Source organism: Suncus etruscus, chromosome 7, assembly GCF_024139225.1.
Source record: "Suncus etruscus isolate mSunEtr1 chromosome 7, mSunEtr1.pri.cur, whole genome shotgun sequence".
NCBI lineage: Eukaryota > Metazoa > Chordata > Mammalia > Eulipotyphla > Soricidae > Suncus > Suncus etruscus.
The window spans coordinates 97,460,717-97,468,222 of NC_064854.1; the positions used below are offsets into that span (position 1 = coordinate 97,460,717).

The following is a 7,506-nucleotide window of genomic DNA, read 5'->3' on the forward strand; positions in this document are numbered from 1 at the left end:
AAAACAAAAACAACAAGACTTTCTTGCTTCACCATTTCACTTCCTCCTGAAATTCTTGTGAGGGAAAGCAACAGACCACAGCGCCTGTACTAAAGTTGGAACTGACCTGATCTAGGCTGGACATTTCCAATTACTGATGGTAAAGGTTTGTCACGCAGACAGGTGGAAATACTTTTCTTGAATCTACCTCCCTCCTCTTTATTGAGCCACAAGTAGCACTTTGATCAATCAAAAGTCTTATTGTGCTTAATAAGTCTGTGAATTAGGAGCCGTAGCGATAGCACAGCAGTAGGGCATTTGGTTGCCTTGTACGCAGCTGACCCAGGACTGATCTGGATTCGATCCCTGGTGTCCTATATGGTGCTGAGCCAGGAGCAATTTATGAGTGCATCCCAGGAGTTACCCCTGAGTGTCATTGAGTGAGGCCCCAAAGCCCCCAAAATTAAAGAGTCTGAATTAATAATTAATAAAACACAACTCTGTCTAGAAAAGATAATTATTTTGTCCAGCATGGAACAGGTTCCTTCCACAGAACATATCAGTTCTATCCTAAGACCTAATGCAGATTGAAGACAAAAACAGTGATAAAAATCCAAGGAAGAGGGGCCGGAGTGATAGCATAGCGGTAGGGCATTTGCCTTGCATGTGGCTGACTCAGGACAGACCTCAGTTCAATCCCTGGTGTCCTATATGGTCCCCCAAGTCAAGAGCGATTTCTGAGTGCATAGCCAGGAGTAACTTCTGAGCATCACTGGCTGTGGCCCCAAAACAAACAAAACAAACAACAAAAAAATCCAAGGAAGATACTGAAAACAGAAAGTGAATGTGTGAGCAAGATATCCACTCAGCTTTCCAATCATGTACAAATATTTTAAATTTCAAATAGGAGAGATCAGAGAGATAGTACAGCGGGCAGGGTGCTTGTTTTGCATTTGGCTGACCAGGGTTCTATCATTACTATTCTATATGTCCCCTGAGTGCAGACCCAGGAGAAAGCCCTGAACATAGCCAGATGTAGCCAAAAATCAAGCAAATATATAAGGATTGGCCAATAGTATAGTGGATAAGGCGCTTGCCTTGCACACAGCAGACCCAGGTTCCATCCCTGGTATCCCCAATGGCCTCCCAATCACCACCAGGAGTGATTTCTGAGTGTAAAGTCAAGAGTAGTTCCTGAATATTGTGAATGTGACCCAAAAACCAAAGTAAATCAATAAAATGGGGGGTTCCTAATTCTCAGTCAACTAGGCCAGTGGTTCAATGTGAAGACTTGAGGGTGCAGCACTGCACAGGCCCTGCATTGCTAAGGCTCTCCTGGGAGACCCCTGTAGTGTTCATGCCACCTCCAGGGTCATGCCAGGTACTTAAGGCATCTTGTGGTACCAGGTATTGCATTGGGTTGGCTATAATGCAAAGCATTCATATTAATATCTATTCTCTCTCCAGCCTCTGTAATTAAAAAAATAAAACAACTGTATGTGTGATGCTGGAGATCAGACTCAGGGCCTCACGCATGCAAGGAAAGTAAGTGTTCTACCATTGAGCTACATCTGGCCCAACAGCCATAACAATAGAAAATCATAAGAAATGTGTAGAGTTTTTCACTGTCCTTATGTAATTGAAACATAACTGTGAAAGATTTGTAATTCACATTGGTCACAATAAAAATCATTTAAAAATAAATGCACATTTGATGTCAAAAAAAAAAAAGAAATGTGGTAGATTGTGTTAAATTGTTAAGCAATACCATCTGGAAGGCAGGACAAACGAAATTATCACTGTCAATTCAGTCTCCATTAACTGCACTCAAGGAAAAGCAATTTCTTTAGCTTTTTTCACCTCTTAATTTTTGAATGAAATTTTTATTGAATCACCACGAGATACACAGTTACAAAGTTGCTTAGGATTGAGTTTCAATCATACAACGTCCAACACCCAAATCTTTACCAGTGCATACTTTCCACCACCAATGTTCCCAATTTTTCTCCACCGTTCTCCCGCCTAAGCAGAAATATCTTTAAACTGCTCAGTAATGGAACAGGCAGCTGGCTGGGACACAGAAAAAGAGTGCCAAAAATTGATTGCAGTTGAGCAACTTTTCCCTCCAGATTTTTTCTTTCCAAACATCAAAAGACTGAAAATTCCTATTCATAGCAGAAAAAAGCATTTAAGGCTTTCCATTTGGAGGGAGGCATATGCTTCAATTCAAGTTTATTTTGCCACTAGTTCCTTATGATTTTCCAGCTAATACTTCCATGCCTTAGTCACCAGTTCTTTCCATAGTCATTCAATGACCCTTTCTAATATGTGCTGCCTTAGAGTGATTCTTCTCAATATGGACATGGCTTCATTTAATCCTTTATGCCTAGTTCCACTTTGGGTTATTGTATCACACCTGTCTGAGTGCCTCAAAGTTCCCAGCTAATTCCAGAGAGGCATTCAGACTGCAGATGGGCTCACCTCAGGTGCTCACTGTACACTTTGTCAGCAGCCTGACCACTAGTGGTAGGCCCTCCATAAGGTCCCTTATGCATCATCATTCTGGCACCAATGTTGTTGTTGTTTTTTTTAACTTTTTTGCTTTTGGGGCCACACCTGGTGACGCTCAGGGGAGGCTATGCACTCAGAAATCGCTCCTGGCTTGAGGGACCATATGGGATGCCGAGGGATCAAACCGTGGTCCATCCTAGATTAGCACATGCAAGGCAAATGCCCCACCACTTGCACCACCTCTCCAACCCTAATGTGTTTTTTTTTTTGGTTTTTGTTTTTTTTTGGTTTTTGGTTTTTGGGTCACACCCAGCAGCACTCGGGGATTACTCCTGGCTCTATGCTCAGAAATCGCTCCTGGCAGGTTCAGGGGACCATATGGGATTCTGCGATTTGAACCATCGTCCTTCTGCATGAAAGGCAAATGCCTTGCCTCCATGCTATCTCTCCGGCCCCTACCCCTAATGTTTTGGGGTTTTTTGTTTGTTTGTTTGTTTGTTTTGTCTTTTTTTTAACCACACCCTGCTCAGGGGCTATTCCTAGCTTTGCTCAGGACACCTTCCTGCCATGCTCAGGGGACCATGTGGGATGCCGGTGACTGAATTCAGGTCGAGCGCGCCCTACCCGCTGTTCTATCGCTCTGGCCCACCCCTAATGTATTTTATTAAAGGGGCCACAACCAGCAGGAGGAGGGCAAGGGTCACACCTATGAGGCTGGATTGGGGTCATCAGGGTCACACACAGTGATGGGAAAGGGCAGGCAATGCGGGGATCAAATACAGGGCCTCCTCATGCTAGGCATGTGCTCTATTGCTTGAGCTCTCTCTGCAACTCAGCCTGGTTTTGTGGCTTATGTGCCCTTGGAAATGTTCACCCCATCTAGAATTGGAAGTCCTTGGAAGACAAAAAGAGCCAATGCTACACCTTTCTTATGTTTGCTCAATTCCATGGCTGTCATTCATGTTACAAATCCTCTGAGCATTTAATATATGCATGATAACCTCGGTTCTGTGTGATTGACATGCCTCCCAAAACAAAGTTCCAACGAATTACCTATGTTTGGAGCTCAGGTATGTAGCTCAGTGGTGCATCTTTACCACCATTACCACCTGACCTCACTAACAGGGATCCCTGGTTCTATTAATATAATTCTCTGTGCCATAAGTATGCACCTCCCAGTATCACCCAAATATAACAACCACAAAGGGAAAAAATAGGTTCTGGGGTAAGTAGACACCTAATAATAGACACGATAGAGAATTCATGGTAGTAGATGTGATACTAAGTAATACATAGTTTAGTTAGCATATAAAAAGGAAAAGGAAAGCAGGGAATGAGAATGTTAATGGGTTGCAGTTGATAAAAATATGTTCAGGAGGACAGAGAGCACAGGGGGAAAGCACCTGTCTTGCACATTGCCTGCCCTAGTTCTATCCACAGCACCCCACATGGTCCCCTGAGTACCACCAGAAATTATTCCAGAGCACAAAACCAGAAGTAAGCACTGAGAACGACTTGAGTGCCTCCTCCCTCTTGCCCCAAAAAGGAGATGGTCCAGCTGGCCTTCACTGAGAAGAGATGGGGCAGGAATCCAAGAGGATATGGGGCTGAGGCATCTGGCAGAGGAGACAGCCATGCAGAGTTACTCAAAGACACTAGTTATGCCTGAGGAATGAGAAATAAGCACTAGGAGACGGTGGAAAAGGTAACTAGGAAGGGGTGAGGTGTAGGAAGACCACATTGGTTGTAATAAAGGCTGGGTTTTATAACTTGCTTTTCTTTTTGTGTGGGGGGGGTTGTTTTGTGTGTGTGTGTGTGTGTGTGTGTGTGTGTGTGTGTGTGTGTGTGTGGTTTTTGGGTCACACCCAGCAGTGCTCAGGGGTTATTCCTGGCTCCAGGTTCAGAAATTGCTCCTGACAGGCACGGGGGACCATATGGGACGCTGGGATTCAAACCGATGACCTCCTGCATGAAAGGCCTTACCTCCATGCTATCTCTCCAGCCCCATAACTTGCTTTTTAAGCCCATGTGCTCCCTTGAATATGCACATCACTTGCTTTTCTCCTGTCTAGCTTTTCCACTCTGTAAAGGTCTGTGTTCTCTCTTGAAAACGTCCTCTCTCTCCCCTCATGTCTTTCTTTTTCTGGGTGTGGGGGAATGGGTTTAGGTGACCATGAGGTGCCAATGAATATACCTAGGCTTCAATAGTGCAAAGCATGTGCAACAGACCTTTGAGTAAGTTCCCCAGCTCTCAGGGACCACAACATAATGAATGTCATTTCTAGCCTCAGAGAAGTGGCAGCCATAGAGTGGGAGGGTCAAATCAGGATTAAAGCTGGTATTGGAGTGAAGGGAGGAGAAAGGAAAGACACAAAGTACAAACTGCAGAATTGCCTGCTCCCTGAAAAGAGCAAATGTTGAAAAAAATCTTTTTTTTTTTTTTTTTTGGTTTTTGGGCCACACCCGGCGGTGCTCAGGGGTTACTCCTGGCTGTCTGCTCAGAACTAGCTCCTGGCAGGCACGGGGGACCATATGGGACACCAGGATTCGAACCAACCACCTTTGGTCCTGGATCGGCTGCTTGCAAGGCAAATGCCACTCTGCTATCTCTCCGGGCCCAAATCTTGAAAAAAATCTTGAAAAAAAAAAGGAAAAGTCAAAAGGAAAGTTGGGGCTTTTTAAAAAGTATTATTTCATACTGTTATGATAATTTTTTAAAGTGTGCTAAAATAAATGATAAAATTTAGGGGCTGGGGAGATAGTACAATATGTAGGGCACTACCTTGCACATGGCTGACCTTAGTTCAATTCCTAGCACCACAGATGGTTCCCCCAATCTCTTCAGGAATGATCCCTGAGTGCAGAGCAAGGAGTAAGTCCTGAGCAACATGAGGAATGGCCCAAAATTTTTGTTCCTTTATTTTGCCAAGTGAGAAATGGGCTCTCATTCACTACTGGTGGGGATACTGTTGAGTTCAGACTTTCTGGAAAACAATATAAAATTCCTTAAAAGATTGGACATGAGCTCCCATTTAATACAGGTATACCACTCTTAGGATATACCCTAGGAACACAAAACAACACTACAAAAATGTCCTCTGCATGCCTATGTTCATTGCAGCTCTATTTCCAATAGCCAGAATCTGGAAACTACCCAGAAGCCCAACAACAGATGAATGGCTAAAGAAACTGTAGTACATATACACAATGCAATACTATGCAGCAGTTAGGAGAGATGAAGTCATAAAATTTTCCTATACATGGATCTACATGGAATCTATTATGCTGAGTGAAGTAAGTCAGAGGGAGATAGACACAGAGTAGTCTCATTCATCTATGGGATTTAAGAAAAATAAAAGACATTATTGTAATAATACCCAGAGACAATAGAGATGAAGGTTGGAAGGACTGGCCCACGATATGAAGCTTACCACAAAGCGTGGTGAGTGCAGTCAGGGAAATAGGGGTGGCAAACAAGTTCGACACAAAGAGCCAAAATTTTAAACTGTGAGAGTCAGAGAACCACACCACGCAGTGACCTGCCAAAACAGACAAACACTCACACAAAAGCATATAATTTTAACAATAATATATTAAACACATATTGCATTTTGCCATTTTGAGTGAGAGTAAAAATCCTGTTCACCACCCCTGAACTACACTAACAACTAACCTGACAATGTTAATGAATGAGAGAAGTGGAATGCCTGTTTTGAATACAGGCAGGGGTGGGGGAGGAGAGAGGGATTTGGTGATGAGAATGTTGCACCAGTGAAGGGAGGGGTGTTCTTTTTATGACTGAAGCCCAACTGTAATCATGTTTGTAACCATGGTGTTTAAATAAAGATACTATAAAAGGTAAAATTATATATTTACATAATATATTTATCTCAATTATATATTAAAATATATCTATCCCTTTAGGGTAGGAAGATAGTTCAAAGGGATGGAGTGCCTGCTTTAATGTGTAAAGCCCCAGGCCTGGACGATAGCAGTAGGGCGTTTGCCTTGCACAAGGCCTACCAAGGATGTACCTGGGTTCCACCCCTGGCATTCCATATGGTCTCCCCCAACCACCCGCCATGCCTGCCAGGAGCAATTTCTGAAGGCAGAGCCAGGAGTAACCCCCACCCCCAGCACCGCTGGGTGTGGCTCCCCAAAAGGTGTATCGCCCTGGGGACTATACCTGATCCCCTGAGTACCACTTAAAGTGACCACAGAGCTCAGAGCCTGAGTAGCCCCCTCAACCCCAGCTCTTTCAGATGTGGAGAAAAGGAGAGAAAGGAAAGCCGCCTGCCCACCTTGGTCCTCGGACCCAAGGACCTGCTCAAACATGGTGGATTCCTATGAAGTTCTAGTCGTGCAAGAACAAGTATCAGCCAAGGACATGAAGAAGGCGCCGAAGTGGCTTCCAGATAAGAGCCCTGAGAATAAGGAAGAAGCAGAGACAAAGTCCAAAGGAGGGGCCGAGGTCTAGGAGGAACTGTCGGACGGACCAAGGCCCCAAACCCAGTCATCAGAGAAGACTCACCTGGCGGAGGAGAAGGAGGTGGAGGAAGAAGAGGTGCTTGGACGTCACTTTGATGGTCCATTTGAACGTGACTTCACATCGCAGAACCCGGAGGACGTCTTCAGGGAACGTTTTGGTGGACGGGATCCATTTCATTCATTCGACCTGTTTGAAGACTGTTGGGGACCCGCAGGCATCGAAGCACAGGCTCCTTCTTCTCTGCATGTGGGGGATTCCATTCCTTCTTTGGGAGGTGGATTTTCTTCTTCTGACGCAGCCTTTGGCCTTTGGCCTTTTGGCTCCTTCGTCACTCGCAAGTACCACGTCAGTGGCAGGAGATCCCCGCCAGAGAGAGGCTCGTCGAGAAGGGCCAGGCGCCAGTGGACGAGGACGAGGACGGGCAGCTCAGAGCCTGGGCGATGACGGTGGAGCAGCTGCCGTACTTGGACAACGAGAACTGTAAAGCACCATCGGGACTAACAGGAGCCGTCTTGGGAAGATTCTAA

General features: G+C 44.9%; 1 pseudogene; it reads left to right on the plus strand.

The window, feature by feature from the left end:
• Window positions 1–6,823: 6,823 nt before the first annotated feature.
• LOC126014371 (dnaJ homolog subfamily B member 6-like) lies at window positions 6,824–7,506 on the plus strand (annotated as a pseudogene).